Genomic DNA, 17,820 nt, shown 5'->3' with positions numbered 1-17,820 from the left:
ATCCGATGGACAGTATTCCTTTCTTCCTGTGTATGAATGTTCAGTGGCTTCTGGAGCTGTTGACCCTTTTCCTGCCCCCTTCCCTGTAACTCCCAAGAGATTTACCATCTTTAGTTTTCCTCTTGTATTTTGGCTATTTCTTTCCAGCCTATGTTGTGGGCTCCTCTTTCTCTGCTTGTGCTTTCAAAGCTGACCATCCCTTGGTCTGGATTTTCCTTTCCTTTCCAGAGTCCTTTCTAGTCCCTCTCCAGGCCATCTGCCTCTTCCACATGGCCTTGGTCACCTGCTCTATACGAATCCGTTCCGACTTTCTGTATGTGCACGACCTCATCCCAGACCTCATCCAGCTGGACAGCTCCACCTAGACGTCCCACAGGTATCTCAAAGTCACTGTATGCACAGTGGCACTCCATCCCCCTTCTACCTTCTTCTCCCTGATGTTTCCTACTTCAGGAGATGGTGCCACCCACTTGCCTAGGCCAGAAACAGCATCATGCTTAATACCTTCTTTCCTTCACTCTAAACCCAACTAAACACCAAACATGAAAGAATTGACAGGCCAGGTGCAGTGGATCACACCTGTAATCCCAGCACTTTGGGAGGCTGAGGTGGGTGGATCACCAGAGGTCAGGAGTTTGAGACCAGCCTGACCACATGGTGAAACCCCATCTCAAATACAAAAAATTAGCTGGGCATGGTGGTGTGTGCCTGTAATCCCAGCTACTTGCGAGGCTGAGGCAGGAGAATCACTTGAACCTGGGAGGCAGAGGTTTCAGTGAGCCGAGATTGTGCCACTGCACTCCAGCCTGGGCAACAAGAGCAAAACTCTTTTGCTCAAAAAAAAAAAAAAAAAAAATCAACAATAATCCCTTCATATATCAAATATCCAGTGTTCTACTTTCGGAGCTTCCATCTTTTCTTTTTCCTTCCTGCCACCACCATCATTCTTGGAGTCATTCTCCTAAACGGACTCTTCACTTACAGTCTTCCAACCACCCAATCCAGTAACCCCCACTGAGTTACTCTCCCCATGGCCAGAGGGCTATTTTCCTGCCTCCTTCCTCCTTTTTAAAAGAAATGTAGTTTTGTCACAGGATCCTTGGGGTGTCATTTTTCCAGATGGAAAACCTCTGTGGCCAGCAGCGCCTTCTGCCTGAATATTGCTCCTGCCCACTGGGCTCATCCCATCCACTTGGCCCGGTAGGCTGTGTCGGGTCCCACACCTGCCAAGGGCAAGCCAGGCGTGGAGTGGTGGGTGTGTGGGCGAGCAAGCATGGGGTCTGGCCACTGTGCACAGCCAGGAATGCTGGCTGCTATGGTGGGACAAGCAGCTCCAGGTGCCACCACAGGTGATGGCTCCATGAAAAGCTGTGGCTGGACCAGATGTACTGCATGTGGCTTCTGCTGCAGGCGCCCATGTCTGAATGAGGGTAATGTGGTGGCACCTGCAAACCTGGAGATGCCAGGAACTGCAGAGCCCCAAAGAGCTGTCGCAGCCCTGGCATGGAGAGCCCCTAGGTCTGAGGTCCCCGAAGGGCCAGAGCTCTTCTCTTCTTGTTGCCTGCAATGTGGTGAGCCAGGGGGTTGTGTTTCAGCCCTGTTTGTGTTACAGTTCTTCCGGTCCCACCATTCGGCAGGTCCCGAGTTCTTGTCATGCATCTAGGAAGAATGAGGTACACAGACAACTAGAGGGTGAGTGAGGTGGAGAGGAGCTTCATTGAGTGACAGAACAGCTCTCAGGAGACCCAAGTGGCTAGCTCCTATTCACAGGCAGGTCATTCTGACGAGTCAAGGAGACCGAAGCAGGTAGCTCCTTCCGGCAGCTGGTAGTCCCAACGTTGGTCTGTAGCCCTCAGCAGAGAGGAGTCCCAGAGCAGGTAGCTCCTATCTGCAGGCAGGTCGTCCCAATGTCTGCAGCCCTCAGTGGAGAGGAGACCCAGAGGAGTTAGCTCCTATCTGCAGCAGGTCATCCCAAAATCTCTGAGAGTCTGGTTGAGTTGAGGTTTTTTATGGGCTTCAGAAGGGAGAAAGTGTGTGCTGATTGGTCCATCGGTGGCCATGAGCGGGCCTGAAAAAAGCACCATAAGTTCTCACTTCAGGCTGCAGACTGCACCCAGAACTGACCACCCAGCCCCCATGATTTAGGCTCTCCCTGGCTTGAAGGTGGGGCTTCACTGGGGACCCACCTCTTTCCGCCCAGAAGCCTGTCTGCCTCCTGCCACCATCTACATGTCACCCACCACACTCAGGCTGTTCATGCTGAGGGTTTCCTGAAGACCCATGCCGAGCCACCCTCACCACCCGCTTGGCCTCCCTCCCATGATCTTTGGTGTCCAAAGTCTGGAGGGGGCCGAGGTGCCAGGGGACTGGTTTGTCAGCTCCACCCCAAGTGCATTCACACCCAGCTAGGTTTCAACAGCACATGGGCTTGGCCACAACTTTGCTCTGAATCAGAGCAGACACCAGGAGTGGGGAGAAACCAGGCAGGGGGAGCAGGTGCTTCCGAGCCTTCAGGGGCAGGGGGTCTTCCTGGGTCCCCGAGAGGGCAAGGGTTCCTGGGTCTGCAGCTGCGGCTGGGCAGCTGCAGCTGTGCCTAGGAGTGCAGGGCTCCCACCTGTTCTTGGCGCCGGCTCTGTGGAGCGCACAGCCAGGGCTGTGCCTCTGCTACTGCAGCTGGTGTCTTCACAGCGGCTGCTCGAGATGGGCCGCCACTCCCGTCGGTTTTAGTACTTTCATATATACACAGACTCAAACCACTATAAAAAAAAAAAATAGAGGCAGGACAGTTTCAATATAAATACATACATATGTTACTTTTTTTTTTTTTTTTGAGATGGAGTTTTGCTCTTGCTGCCCAGGCTGGAGTGCGGTGGCGTGATCTTGGCTCACTGCAACCTCCGCCTCCCAGGTTCAAGCAATACTCCTGCCTCAGCCTCCCGAGGAGCTGGGATTACAGGCATGCGTCACCATGCCAGGCTAATTTTGTATTTTTAGTAGAGATGGGGTTTCTCCATGTTGATCACGCTGGTCTTGAACTCCCCACCTCAGGTGATCCACCTGCCTCGGCCTCCCAAAGTTCTGGGATTACAGGCACGAGCCACCGTGCCCTCTTTTGTTACTTTTAACATTTTTATTGTGCAGGTTTTTTTTTTTTTTTTTTTTTTTTTGAGACAGGGTCTCACTCTACTGCCCAGGCTGGAGTACAGTAGTGTGAACACTGCTCACTGCAGCCTCAACCTTCTGAGCTCAAGTAATCCTCTCGCCTTGGCCTTCTAAGCAACTGGGCCACCATGCCTGGCCTAATTTTTGTTTTTGTATACATGGGGTTTTGCCATGTTGCCTGGGCTGGTCTTGAATTCCTGGGCTCAAACCATTCCCCCACCACAGCCTCCCAAGTGCTGGGATTACAGGCTTGAGCCACCATACCCGAACTATTATGCGGAGTGTTGAACATTCATTAAAGAAGACAGAATATTATAATGTTCCTGTGTTCCCATCCTCCCAATCCCAACAACCGTCAACCCGAACCAGGCCTACTCCATCCCTATCCTAATCCACTCCCTCTCACATCATATTTTGAATCACATCCCATACAACCTATCATTTCATTCATAAATATTTCAGTACGGATTTCTAAAAGATTAAGATTTTGGCCAGGTGAGGTGGCTCACACCTGTAATCCTAGCACTTTGGGAGGCCAAGGCAGGCAGATTGCCTGAGGTCGGGAGTTCAAGACCAGCCAGGACAACATGGCAAAACCCCATCTCTACTAAAACTACAAAAAATTAGCTGGGCACAGTGGCATACACCTGTAGTGCCAGGTACTTAGGAGACTGAGGCACAAGAATCGCTTGAGCCTGGGAGGTGGAGGTTGCAGTGAGTTGAGACTGCGCCACTACACTCTGGCCTGGGTGATAGAGACCCTATCTCAAAAAACAAATAAACAAAGATTTAAAAAATACTATTACCATATCTGAAAGAATGAACAATAATTCCTTAATATAATCATTAAATATCTCATAATCAGGTTTCTAATTATCTCACAAATGTAACACATTTATGAAAAATTAGGATCTAATTTAATACCTATAGATTGTGATTGGTTGCTGTAGCTTTAAATGTCTTCCAATTTTAGTTTCTCTTTCTAGCTCTTTTTCTTTTCCTTGCAGTTTATTTACCGAAATTAAAACAAAACAAACAAACAAAAAACAAATATATTGTCTCTTCTGGAGAGTTTCCCACAGTCTGGATTTTGTCCATTGAATCCCCATGGTATCATTTAACAAGATCCCCAGCCTTTTGTATTTCCTATAAATTGGTAGAGTATCTTTTTTTCTGCAGCATCATTTTGTCAGACATGTAACATGAAGATCTTAAGGTTAATCGGTTTTCCTTAGTAGTTTAAGCTGCCTTGCTTGCCCAGAAAAGGGACCTGAAAAAAATAAAACAAACTTCCTGTACAAGTTTCTAAATTGGATCTACTGAAAGTCCTTGACTGTCAAGTCCCCCATTTTCCTTAGGCTAGAGCCCATGGGAGGGAATCACACGATTATTTCTTAAGCACTGTGATTGGTCAAGGGTTGAGCATGTGACCCAAGCTGGGCCAATCAGAGCCCTTTCCCAGCTTTTTCTGCGTGAGCTGTGGGGACTCTGCTGTGGATTGATCCTAGGTGAGGTTCAGAGGGAAGCCTTTGCAAGTTTTATTGTTTCCACAAAGGGACTTCTGTTAGCAGGGATGGTTCTTAACTCTGGCTGTACAATCAGTGAGATTTCAAAAAAATACATAAACCCATGAAGGAAGCCAGGCACAAAAGGCCACATACTGTATGATTCCAATCATTTGAAATGCCCAGCAGGAGCATCTCCCTAGAGAAAGAAAGTAGCGGATGGACATGGTGGCTCACACCTGTAATCCCAGTACTTTGAAGGTGGAGGCGGGTGGATCACCTGAGGTCGGGAGTTCGAGACCAGCCTAACCAACATGGAGAAACCCCGTCTACTAAAAATACAAAAATTAGCCGGGCCTGGTGGCGCATGCCTATAATCCCAGCTACTCAGGAGGCTGAGCCAGGAGAATTGCTCGAACCCGGGAGGCAGAGGTTGTGGTGAGCCGAGATTGCTCCATTGCACTTCAGCCTAGGCAGCAAGAGTGAAACTCCGTCAAGCAAAGAAAAGAAAGAAAGGAAGGAAGGAAGGAAAAAGGAAAGAAAATAAAGAAGTTTGGTGGTTGCCAGGAGCTGGGAGTTGGGGGCAATGGGAAGGAATCTGATGGGTTTCTTTTTGCGGTGATGAAGATGTTCTGGAATTAGATAGTGGTGATAGTTGCCCAACTTTGTGAATATACTAAAAACTACTCAATTGTACACTTTAACAAGGTGCATAGAAACAATATACTTGTAACAAAACAAGCCCACATTTACCCCAGACCCGTTAAATAAAAACTCTACAGGAGGGGCCCAGATATTGACAAATTTCTTTTTTTTTTTTTTTTTTTTTTTTTTTGAGACGGAGTCTCGCAGTCGCCCTGGCTGGAGTGCAGTGGCCGGATCTCAGCTCACTGCAAGCTCCGCCTCCCGGGTTTACGCCATTCTCCTGCCTCAGCCTCTCGAGTAGCTGGGACTACAGGCGCCCGCCACCTCGCCCGGCTAGTTTTTTCTATTTTTTAGTAGAGACGGGGTTTCGCCGTGTTAGCCAGGATGGTCTCGATCTCCTGACCTCGCGATCCACCCGTCTCGGCCTCCCAAAGTGCTGGGATTACAGGCTTGAGCCACCGCGCCTAAAGTTCCCCCAGGTGAGTCTAAAGAACAGTATCTGAAGACCACTGTTTGAGTAAAAAGCCTGCTCTGTCTTCAAGAAGTAGGAAGACTGGAGAGAGAGGTTTCAGATGCTTGCTTGACTTGTGTCTCTGTCTCTTTCTCCGTTCCTCGTCTGGATCTCCTGACCTCCTAATCCGCTCGCCTCGGCCTCCCAAAGTGCTGGGATTACAGGAGTGAGCCGCCGCGCCCAGCGTATTTTTTTTTGTTTTTTTAGACGGAGTTTCGCTCTTTTTGCCCAGGCTGGAGTGCGGCGGCACGATCTAGGCTCACTGTAACCTCCATCTCCCGGGTTCGAGGGATTCTCCTGCCTCAGCCTTCCAAGTAGCTGGGATTACAGGCATGTGCCACCACGCCCGGCTAATTTTGTGTTTTTAGTAGAGACAGGGTTTCTCCATGTTGGTCAGGCTAGTCTGGTGTACTCTTTTTTAAAAAAAGAAGTAATTAAAGTTAAATGAGATCATAGGATGGGGTCCTAAGCTAATGCAACCAGAGGAATGAACACCAGGAACGTACCCCACACGGAGAACAGACTGTCTGCAAGCCAAGGAACGAGGCTTCAGGAGGAACCAAACCTGCTGAACTTTGATCTTGGACTTTCAGGTTCCAGAACTGTGAGAAAATAAATTCCTGTTGTGTAAACCCCCCAGTCTATGATATTTTGTTATGGTCACCCTAGTAGATTAAAATAAGGTCCAATCTAGCTGCTTCTGTAAGATGGCAAGAGGTAGACAATCATATCTATATTATGATTAATTATAAATTAATTTATCCTATGTTGCACCTCCTATTTTTTTCTTTTCTTTTCTTTTCTTTTTTAGACAGAGTCTCACTCTGTCACCCAGGCTGGAGTGCAGTGGTGCTATCTCAACTCACTGCAACCTCTATCTCTCAGGTTCAAGTGATCTCCTGCTTCAGCCTCCCGAGTAGCTGGGATTACAGGTGCTCACCACCATGACTGGCTAATTTTTTGTATTTTTAGTAGAGACGGGGTTTCACCATGTTGGCCAGGCTGGTCTTGAACTCCTGGCCTCAAGTAATCCACCTGCCATGGCCTCCCAAAGTGCTGGGATTACAGGTGTGAGTGACTGTGCCCAGCCTCTCTTATTCTTTTTATTGTGCTATTGCAGTGTCTAGCAAAAATGCTGAATAATATCAGGAATAACAAATATCCTTGTGTTCCTTGACTTAAAGAGAATGCTCCTGGCATTTCATGGATAAATATGATGTTTCCTGTTACTTTCTGATAGCCACCTTTCTTCAAATTAATCAGTCTTGACAAATCGTCTTGCACCTGCCTGGCTGCTTAGACACTTCTCCTGTTGTTTCCTCCACACAATGGCTATGCTTCAGACAAAATAAACTACTGACCCTTTTCTGGACTTGCCATGATCTTTTGTGGTTCCATGTCTTTGTATATCCTTCTCTTCAAGCCGTGAACACCCTCCCCAACTTCCAAATAGCTGGTAGCTTAAAGAGAACCAGATAGAAGTTTAGTTCCTCTTTAGACCCTGGATGTGGAGAAGATTTCTGCTTCTCTTCCTATTTGGAAGAACATTTTGAGGAAACACTTCCATCATCCTTCTCCTTTCCTTTAGTTGCTTCCTCCCAGGTGAGAGGTTGAAGATCTGATTGGGCCAGTCTCATTGGTGGGTAACTGGTCTTAAAGGCCAGACCGCAGGTCTCACCCTTCTTACTTTGCCTGAGCTCAGATATAATGCTTCTGTGGGGTTAGCACCCCTTGGCAGGACCACCTCTGTGGCAGAAGAAGCGAGGATCTATCATTCTCTTTCTTCCAACTTCTCCACTATGACTGGATGGGTAGGTCCAGTGACTCCTGCCCTGTGAATCTTCCTCTGTTCAGTTCAGTGGAAAAGGAGGATTATGTCTCCCTTAGGTCTAGGTTTAAGCCATGTTCAAATCCAGTTTTTACTAGAGCTTTGTGACAAGGTTGGTTTTCTGTTTCCTGCTTGGCTAGAGATCCTTGGACATATATTCTATTGGTGTGACTCTTAGAGTGGGGGTAGTGGGAGTGACTCCCTAGACCCTTCAACACTGAGTGTGTGCTCTCATCAAACGTTTGCTGGATACATGAATGAATTGATTGATGTACCCCAGCCTTTCTCACCTTCAACGATAACTGTTGTTTACTGAGTGCCTTCTGTGAGCCAGGCATTATTATCTCATTACATCCTCCCAACAACCATATCAAATAAGAATTAACATTTCCATTTTATGAAAAAGGGCATTTTATATTCCACTACCATATTAACTATCCTAAGGCAAATCACTGCTTTAAAAAAGTAGCAGTTTGGCTGAACGTGCAATGGCTTATGACTATAATCCCAGCAGTTTGGGAGGCTGAGGTGGGAAGATCAGAAGTTCAAGATCAGCCTGGGCAATGTAGTGAAACCCCATCTCTACAAACAATTTCTTTATTTAGCCAGGCCCGCTACTCGGGAGGCTGAGGTGGGAGGATTGCTTGAGCCTAGGAGTTTGAGGCTGCAGTGGGCTATGATGTTGCCACTACACTCCAGCCTGGGCATCAGAGTAAGACTCTGTCTCTAGAAAGTAGACTGTGTTTCCCATCCTTCCTTGCGTCTGGGCTTGGCTGTGGGAGGTAAGCGGAAGTGTGGGGTGCTACTCAAGATGTGTCCTCAAAGGGAGGGAGTGAGCTCCTTCTTTCCCCTTCCCATCCCAATGCTTGATGGATATGAAGCCTGGAGATCTATCTTGGATTATGCGGATGAGAGCCAACTTGTAGGGATAGTGGAAAGGAAGCTGGAAGTAGCCTGATCCCAGATGCCCCCCAAAACCATTATATCAGTGTTCTACAGTCACCATAACAATCACAAGCTAGGCGGCTTGAAACAATATAAAGTTATTCTCTCATAGTCCTGAAGGTTGGAAGTCTGAAATCAAGGTGTCAGCAGGGCCATGCTCCCTCTGAAGGCTCCAGGGAAGAATCCTTCCTGCCTCTTCCAGCTTCTGGTGGTCCCAGGTGTTCCTTGCCTTATGGCAGCATCACTGTAATCTCTGCCCCCATCTTCACATGACCTTTTTTTGTGTGTGTGTTCCTCTACGTCCTCTCCTTTCCTTATAAAGACACCAGTCGTTGGATTTAGGGTCCACCCTAAGTTCAGGATGAGTTCATCTCCAAATCCTTAACTAATTACATCTGTAGGGGCCCTGTTACCAAGTAAAGTTGCATTCTGAGATTCTGGGTGGATATGAATTTTTGGGAGATCCTATTCAATCCACGACAACTACCATATGAGCTCTAAGCTGCCTACATACAGCTGTTCAAGAAAGGAAACAAGAACTGCTTTATCTGTTGATACCGTTATTATTTGGGGTCTCTGAACCCATATCCCAACCAACAGAGTCATCTTGGAGGGAAGGCCTGTGGAGCCTGCCAGTGACTGCTTTTGGGTGACTGCCTACCCCACTCACAGCAGGGGCTGGAGGGCGGCAAGACCCTCCTCCAGTGACCATATTATGGGGCCACAAGCACACACTTAATTCAAGCTAAAGTAGTAATATTTTCTCTTGAGGGGATTGAGACTTTAGGGAATTAGCCTGAGAGACAGCCAATACCTGAACTTACTTGGATTGAGTGGAGGAAAAATTAATTTATGGATTATGGGATAGTTACCTTCTGTTTATCATGTGAAGAGAGAAGCAGAGAAAACTGATCTCTACATGAGAAAATAAAGAAACAGATGTTCCAAGAGGGGAAGAGATGTGACTCTGACAGGGCGTCTGAGTGGTTCTCATTCTTGGTTCTGGGGCTGACCCGAGGCTTGGCTGCATTTGTACTGACTGCCTAGCATGAGTCAGGGCCAAGTGCTTCACCTGCATTACTTGGTATTTGGTCCAAATAATATACCCTAGACCAGGCGTGGTGGCTCGTGCCTGTAATCCTGGCCCTTTGGGAGGCCAAGGTGGGCAGATCACTTGAGCTCAGGAGTTGAGACCAGCCTGGGCAACATGGTGAAATCCCATCTCTACAAAAAGTACAAAAATTAGCTGAGCATGGTGGCGTGTGCCTTTAGTCCCAGCTACTTGGGAAGCTGAGATGGGAGGATTGCTTGAGCCAGGAGGCAGAATTTGCAGTGAGCCACGATCGTGCCTCTGCACTCCAGCCTAGACGACAGAGCGAGACCCTGTCTCAAAACAAAACAAAACAAAACAACAACAACGAAAACCAATCTCTCCTAGCTTCTGCAATGTTTCAGTGGCTTAACACAATGCAAGTTTATTTCTTGGCTCACATGAAGTCCATAGGGGTCAGGCAGCCCCCTTCTAGCTTGTACCACTATCATCTGGAATAGTGGTCTGTAAGGTTGCTGGAATAGAGAAAGAAAGAGATAGAGGAGATATAGTTCCTCTTCTTCTCTTTTTGAGATTGCCATTTTCTTCTCTTTTTGAGATTGCCATTTATAGAAAACTATACACATTTTCCCTACCTTGCTTTTTTCTTTTTTTTAATTATGGGAAAATATGCATAACATGATATTTACTGTGTTAACCTTTTTTTTTTTTTTAGAGAGTGTCTCTCTCTTTATTTTATTCTGTAATTATATAAAATATCTACACAATTTCAAAATCTAATCTACAAAGCAAGGTATATTCAAATAAGTCTAGCTTATATCCCTGTGTTTTCTACCCTGTTGTCTCTTTTCCACTATAGTTAACAATTTAAAATTTAAATCTATTTTTCTTTGTAATATATAAGTAATAATATATCTAGATTTATCTCCCTCCTTACTCAAAACTATACACATTTTCCCTACCTTGCTTTTTTCTTTTTTTTAAATTATGGGAAAATATGCATAACACGATATTTACTGTGTTAACCTGTTTTTTTTTTTTTTAGACAGTGTCTCTCTCTGTCACCCAGGCTGAAGTGCAGTGGCGCAATCATGGCTCACTGCAACCTCCACCTCCCTGGCTCAAGCAATTCTCCTGCCTCACTCAGCCTCCCGAGTAGCTGGGACTACAGGCACATGCCACAACACCCAGCTAATTTTTGTATTTTGGTACAGATAGGATTTCACCATGTTGGCCAGGCTGGTCTTGAACTCCTGACCTCAGGTGATCCACCCGCCTCGGCCTCCCAAAGTGCTGGGATAATAGGCATGAGCTACCGCACCTGGCTGGATTCTTTCTTTCTAACTGGTAATATTCTTGTGCTGCTTTTCAAAATTAGAATTAGAATATTGGCATTAAAAGAACCCTGAATCCAGAGTTGAGTCGATCTTCTAATTTAACTTTCTCTAGACCACATATTTATGTCAGTCAACATTTATTAGACAAAGTGCACGGAGCACTTGGGATGCATCAAGAACTGTTGGGATTGTGGGGACACAACATTGTATAAAATTTGCTTCCACTCTAATTAGTTAAAACATCAGACTGTAATTACTTGTTTGACCTATGACCCAAGTGTTTTATTATTAGATTGTGCTACTGACTGAAATCTTATGAGTATACCATGAGCATATTTTTGAGTTGTACAATTTCACTTCCTCTTTCTTTCTCAAGAATTACCACTTTTACTACTGGTAAAACTGTATCAAAATTTCCCCTTTTGTTCTTTGTATTTCTCTTTTTCATAAAATTAAATAAGGAAGCTGCATTTCACAGATTTCATGAAATCGTCTGCCATCTACTCAGAAAAATGACACCTCAAACCTTTTAAGCACCAGAATAACTAACTCTATACTTGCAGTGAGCCAAGATCACACCACTGCACTCCAGCCTGGGCAACAGAGACCCTGTCTCAAAAATAAAAATAAATAAATAAATCCATACTTGATGGCCCGGAGCCTACGATTTGACATTAATATGCAGCACAAGAGATCAGCAAGTATGGCAGGGATATGAAGATATCTTATATGAAGGTGGCATTAGATATAAAGAAGGAATTGGAGCTGTATTCAGGTAACCAGGACACTTGGGTTCCAGTGCCAGGTCCTCCCACAAATTAACTGGAATACTTTGAACAAATTAACTGGAATACTTTGAACAAATTCCCTAAACCTTAGCTCTTCATCTGTAAAATGGTGCTGCTAAACTAACTGAAAGTCCCTTTTCATATTAAATTTCTACACTTTTATGATTCTAGAGAGAACCATAAGAAAGAGAGAGTGGGCTGGGTGCGGTGGCTCAAGCCTGTAATCCCAGCACTTTGGGAGGCTGAGACGGGCAGATCACAAGGTCAGGAGATCGAGACCATCCTAGCTAACACGGTGAAACCCCGTCTCTACTAAAAAATACAAAAAGCTAGCCAGGCGAGGTGGCGGGCGCCTGTAGTCCCAGCTACTCGGGAGGCTGAGGCAGGAGAATGGCGTGAACCCGGGAGGCGGAGCTTGCAGTGAGCTGAGATCTGGCCACTGCACTCCAGCCTGGGCGACAGAGCGAGACTCCGTCTCAAAAAAAAAAAAAAAAGAAAGAAAGAGAGAGTGAAATAGCTGGGACAATTAGGAAACTGAAGAAGAGGGGGAAAAATGGGGGCAAAGGAAAATTCTAAGAACAAAGAAGGCAATAAAATAATTCAGAACAGCAGAAAGCAAGAGAGTAAAGTAAAGTATGGTAAAAAGGAGAAAATAAAACATTAAATATTTTCTTGGAATTGCAAAGATAAATCACATGAGATTTCATTTTTAAGTCCAAAGAGAAAGAAGAAATCTGGTTATTTGTATTTCTCTTGCATTAAGAGACAATCTTCAGGAGTTATTTTGACTTGTCTCTCTATGGTTTCGCAATTCTAAAGAAAAAAAAAAAAGCCGGGTGCGGTGGCTCACGCCTGTAATCCCAGTACTTTGGGAGGCTGAGGTGGGTGAATCACGAGGTCAGGAGTTCGAGACCAGCCTGGTCAACATGGTGAAACTCTGTCTCTACTAAAAATACAAAAAATTAGCCGGACGTGGTGGCGCATGCCTGTAATCCGAGCTACTCAGGAGGCTGAGGCAGAAGAATCGCTTGAACCCTGGAGGTGGAGGTTGTAGTGAGCCAAGATTGAGCCACTGCTACTCCAACTCCAGCCTGGGCGACAGAGCTAGACTTCGTCTCAAAAAAAAAAAAAAAAAAAAAAAGACCAGGTGCGGTGGCTCAAGCCTGTAATCCCAGCACTTTGGGAGGCCGAGAAGGGCGGATCACGAGGTCAGGAGATGGAGACCATCCTGGCTAACACGGTGAAACCCCGTCTCTACTAAAAAATCCAAAAAACTAGCCGGGCGAGGTGGCGGGCGCCTGTAGTCCCAGCTACTCTGGAGGCTGAGGCAGGAGAATGGCCTAAACCCGGGAGGTGGAGCTTGCAGTGAGCTGGGATCCGGCCACTGCACCCCAGCCTGGGCAACAGAGCGAGACTCTGTCTCAAAAAAAAAAAAAGAGAGAGAGCTGATGTCTACCTCTTTGAGTTGTCAGATTGTTAAAACTAGCACACAGCAGTTGTTGAGTGAATAAATGCTTTTGTAGGAGAGGGTGGAGAAAGAATATTTGGGGTCAAAGGAGGTAGCTGGGGTCAGGAATGAATCATTGAATTGTGTTGGGCTGCTTCCAGGCTCAGAAAGAATGCTTACATTTCATGATTTCATCCAACCTCCAAACAACGCCCGTGACAGAAACAGATCAGGGGAATAATGCTTAGCTCTCAGCCACCTGACTTCCATGACAATGGGTCCCTGTTGTCGGGTGTTGTGTGAGTGGCTTATTCTGGTTCTGTTGGTAGGTCAAAAATTTGCTGAGGTGCAGAAGCAGCACTGCACAAACGGGAAACAGTGGCTCCTGAACAAACAGCTGCTTGGTACAAAAGAAAAGAAGGAAGCTTCTGTTCCTGGCCTTTCTCATCCCATCCTCTCTACTCTTTTCACCTGTCCTAGTTTTGTTGCTCTTGGGGTCAGAAGTAGGGTGCATCTGTCTGTAGCTTACCCTTTACCCTCTTACGGTCCGTGAGACCTTGGCAAGTTCCTTTTGTGCCCCGCCCCTCATTTTCCATGCCCCTAAATGGACACGGTCACGTGTATTAAACAGACTGATGGTGTCTACCACAGTCTTAAGCAGAATGGAAGCTCAAATATGTTGATTATTCTTAATATATGTTTTTCCGTCTGTGAACATCCCTCTCCTTTCCTTCTAAAGAATACATGAACTGTTTAGAACAAAACACTCCATTTCAGGACAAGTTTCCTCTAAAAAAAACAAAAACAAAAACAAAAAAACGCTGTTACCAGCTTCAAGGATGGGGATGTGAAAATGTTGTAATGGAAAAACTGCATATAGAGAGACAGTCTGTGACATGGTAAGTTTCAAGTCATAGAATCATGAGTCTTAGAGGTGGGAAGAACATCTAGAGAGAGCTTACTGAGAAAGACATTCCAGGCTATTTCAACAGTAAATATGATGCTATCTCCATTTTTGGGGGGAGAGTCATGGCCTTTGGTAGTTTTAAGTGTATTTACCACTAGGTAGTAATATCTTGTTTTCAAACTGATTGTTGCTGATTGAATCATGTCCCCTTAAAGATTTGCTCAAGTCCTGATCCCTGGTACCTATGAACGTGATTTTACTTGGAAATAGATCCTTTGTAGATCTAAAGAAGTTAAGAGGAGGTTTTACTGGAACACTAGTTCAATGACTGGTACCTTTATAAGGGGAGAAAAATTTGAACACTGATACAGACACAGACATACAGGGAGAGTGCCGTGTGGCAAATGAGACAGAAATTGGAGTGATATATGTACAACCCAAGGAACACCAAGAATTGCAGGCAGCCTCCAGACGCTGGAAAAGGCAAGGAAGGATTCTCTCCTGGAGGCTTCACAGGGAGCCTGGCCCAGCCAACACCTTGATTTTGGATTTCTAGCCTCCAGAATTGTGAGAAAATACATTTCTGTTGTTTACTGCAACCCACTTTATGGTCATTGTTACAGCAGCCCTAGAAAACCAATATACTGATCAAATGACCACATCTCTTTGTCCCCTCTCTTATTTTATTTATTTATTAATTCACTTATGTTTTATACAGATGGGGTCTCACTATGTTGCTGAAGCTGGTCTCAAACTCCTGGGCTCAAGTAATCCTCCCACCTCAGCCTCCCAAAGTGCTGGAATTACAGGCATGAGCCACTGTGCCCAGCCCCTTCTCTTATTGTAATCAGTAGACTAATCCTGGTTCTCAATAGCCTTGAGATTTCTGATAGAAATTGTAATATCATTATTAACATATTTTTTTGTTTTGTTTTTTTGAGACAGAGTCTCGCACTGTTGCCCAGGCTGGGGTGCAGTGGTACGATCTTGGCTCACTGCAAGCTCCGCCTCTTGGGTTCACACCATTCTCCTGCCTCAGCCTCCTGAGTAGCTGGGACTACAGGCGCCCACCACAGCGTCCAGCTATGTTTTATATTTTTAGTAGAGACGGGGTTTCACCGTGTTAGCCAGGATGGTCTCCATCTCCTGACCTCGTAATCTTCCCAAAGTGTTGGGATTACAGGCGTGAGCCACTGTGCCCAGACAATATATTCTATTTTTACATTAAAATAAAATATATTTGGATTGGGGAAACCTTCTGATGACTGAGTTGGTAAGCTCCTAGGAAAGACAGAAACTCACTCTCCGGGCACCGTCCTGCGCAGCTACCAGATGCTGCAGGGAGAACTAGGCATCCCCCAATGATGTGATGCTTCAGTTTCACCATCTGTAAACGCTGCTGATATTTCCTTCCTGCTACTTCAGAATAAAAATACGTCTTTAAAGTATTTTGAGCTCTATGGAGCCTGCTATAGAAACTTAGAGGTAGCATCATGATAATCTTCCTTCATCTCCTTTTTTTTTTAAGTCTCACTAGGTCGCCCAGGGGGCTGCTTTTTTTTTTTTTTTTTTCTTTTTTGACTTCCCTTCTTCTGAACTTGCTATTCACATCTTGTCCTCAAGACATTTTCTCCTTGGTACCTAGCAATAATTTTTGTTCTGATGTCATTGGTGATTCCACACCTATGGAAAGGTGTTATTTTCCATTTTATCAGGAACTCAGGGATTTATTTCAATCTGTTCGTAGCAGAGAAGAATATTTCTGTTGACTATTCCTGCTCTTGTTAGGTTGTAAAGATAAGTAGAATGGGATGCCTCGCTAGCGCTGTGAGCTGTTGTTGTTGTTTGTAATATGTGAAATTGATGTAAACTCTCCCGACTTCAAGTGTTTGAAACCTCCCACTACTGCAATGAGTCAGATAGAACCAGGAACTGACACTAAGCTGATGACCCGAAAAGGGATCCTTTGTTGAATTACACCATCATTAGTGAGAAACTCCCTGATCTCCTACTTGCTAACTCCAAGGAAGGTTCTTTTTTTTTTTTTTTTTTTTTTTTGAGGCGGAGTCTCGCTCTGTCGCCCGGACTGGAATGCAGTGGCCAGATCTCAGCTTGCTGCAAGTTCCGCCTCCCAGGTTTACGTCATTCTCCTGCCTCAGCCTCCCGAGTAGCTGGGACTACAGGCGCCCGCCACCTCGCCCGGCTAGTTTTTTTTTGTATTTTTAGTAGAGTCGGGGTTTCACCGTGTTAGCCAGGATGGTCTCGATCTCCTGACCTCGTGATCCGCCCGTCTCGGCCTCCCAAAGTGCTGGGATTACAGGCTTGAGCCACCGCGCCCGGCCAGGAAGGTTCTATTTTGCCAGTTGACAGAGAAACCCAGCCACAGGTGGTGGCGTATGCCTATAATTCCAGCACTTTGGGAGGCTGAGGCAGAAGGATCACTTGAGGCCCAGAGTTCAAGACCAGCCTAGGCAACATAGTGAGACCTTGTCTTTACAAAAATAGATAGGGATATTTTTGTATGCTTCCTTTCTGGCTCCATTATAACCTTCTTCTAGAGCGTCTTTGTCCTCAAACCCTAAGGAAAATATGAATAGCTGTTTGGTTTTGTTTTTCAGTGCATACAACCTTTGGGCTCTTATTCTGTCTGTAAAATCTAGACATTTTTGTTGCTCATTGCTCATCGTCTTAATTTTTTTTTTTTTTTTTTTTGTGAGACAGACTTTTGCTCTGTTGCCCAGGCTGGAGTGCAATGGCGCAATCTTGGCTCACTGCAACCTCTGCCTCCTGGGCTGAAGCGATTCTCCTGCCTCAGCCTCCCAAGCAGCTGGGATTACAGGTGCCTGCCATCCAACTAATTTTTGTATTTTTAGTAGAGATGGGGTTTCACCATGTTGACCAGGCTGGTCTCGAAGTCCTGTGATCCGCCCACCTCAGCCTCCCAAAGTGCTGGGACTATAGGCGTAAGCCACCGCACCCAGCCACCTTCTTAATATTTTTAAGAGGAAGATACTTTCCCACATTGGGTGTTGATTATGATTGACGTTTTTGTGATTTAAAAAAAAAACCTGTTTATTCTCAGTGTGCTTACTCAGTCAGAGAGTCTGAGTATTATTTTTAGCACACAGCAAACATGTTATTTTAGATTAGACTAATAATGAAACTATGTCAGTTTCTTGACTTTTTTTTTCCACTTTCTCAGTTAAAACATATTTTCAAGATGTCTCTGAAAGGATCTTATTGATTGATTGACTGAGACTGGGTCTTGCTCTGTCGCCCTGGCTGGTGCTCAGTGGCACAATCATAGCTCACTGTAGCCTTGATTTCAAGTGACCCTCCAGCCTCAACTTCCCAAGTAGCTGGGACTACAGGCATTTGCCACAACACCTAGCTGATTTTTTTTTTTTTTTTTTTAATTTAGTAGATACAAGGTCTCGCTTTGTTGCCTAGGCTGGTCTTGAACTCCTGAGTTCAAGCAATCCTCCCACCTGGGCTTCCCAAAGTGATGGGATTATAGGTGTGAGCCACTGTGTCTGGCCTGAATCATTTTTAATAGGCACTCCCATTTATCCAAGAACCTTAAGAGTGTATCAGTCATGAATAGGTTGTTGCAAGCATCTGGTTTCTATATGTCTATATTATTTCATATATTTCATATTGTGCATAGGGAAGGGACTCCACATTTTGTAGGGCA

At 45.4% G+C, this 17,820-nt stretch overlaps 1 long non-coding RNA gene across 1 annotated transcript; it reads right to left on the bottom strand.

The window, feature by feature from the left end:
* Positions 1 to 871: 871 nt before the first annotated feature.
* Positions 872 to 16,146, bottom strand: LOC117065833. The gene is made up of 3 exons (XR_004430057.1): positions 15,429 to 16,146; positions 2,615 to 2,756; positions 872 to 2,068 (listed from the first exon to the last, which is right to left on the bottom strand). It is a non-coding gene; the product is annotated as an uncharacterized LOC117065833 (long non-coding RNA).
* Between the last annotated feature and the right edge of the window lie 1,674 nt (positions 16,147 to 17,820).

The sequence above is a fragment of the Trachypithecus francoisi genome, unplaced genomic scaffold, assembly GCF_009764315.1.
Source record: "Trachypithecus francoisi isolate TF-2019V2 unplaced genomic scaffold, Tfra_2.0 Contig01579, whole genome shotgun sequence".
Classification (NCBI taxonomy): domain Eukaryota; kingdom Metazoa; phylum Chordata; class Mammalia; order Primates; family Cercopithecidae; genus Trachypithecus; species Trachypithecus francoisi.
This window is presented reverse-complemented; position numbering and strand designations above follow the sequence as displayed.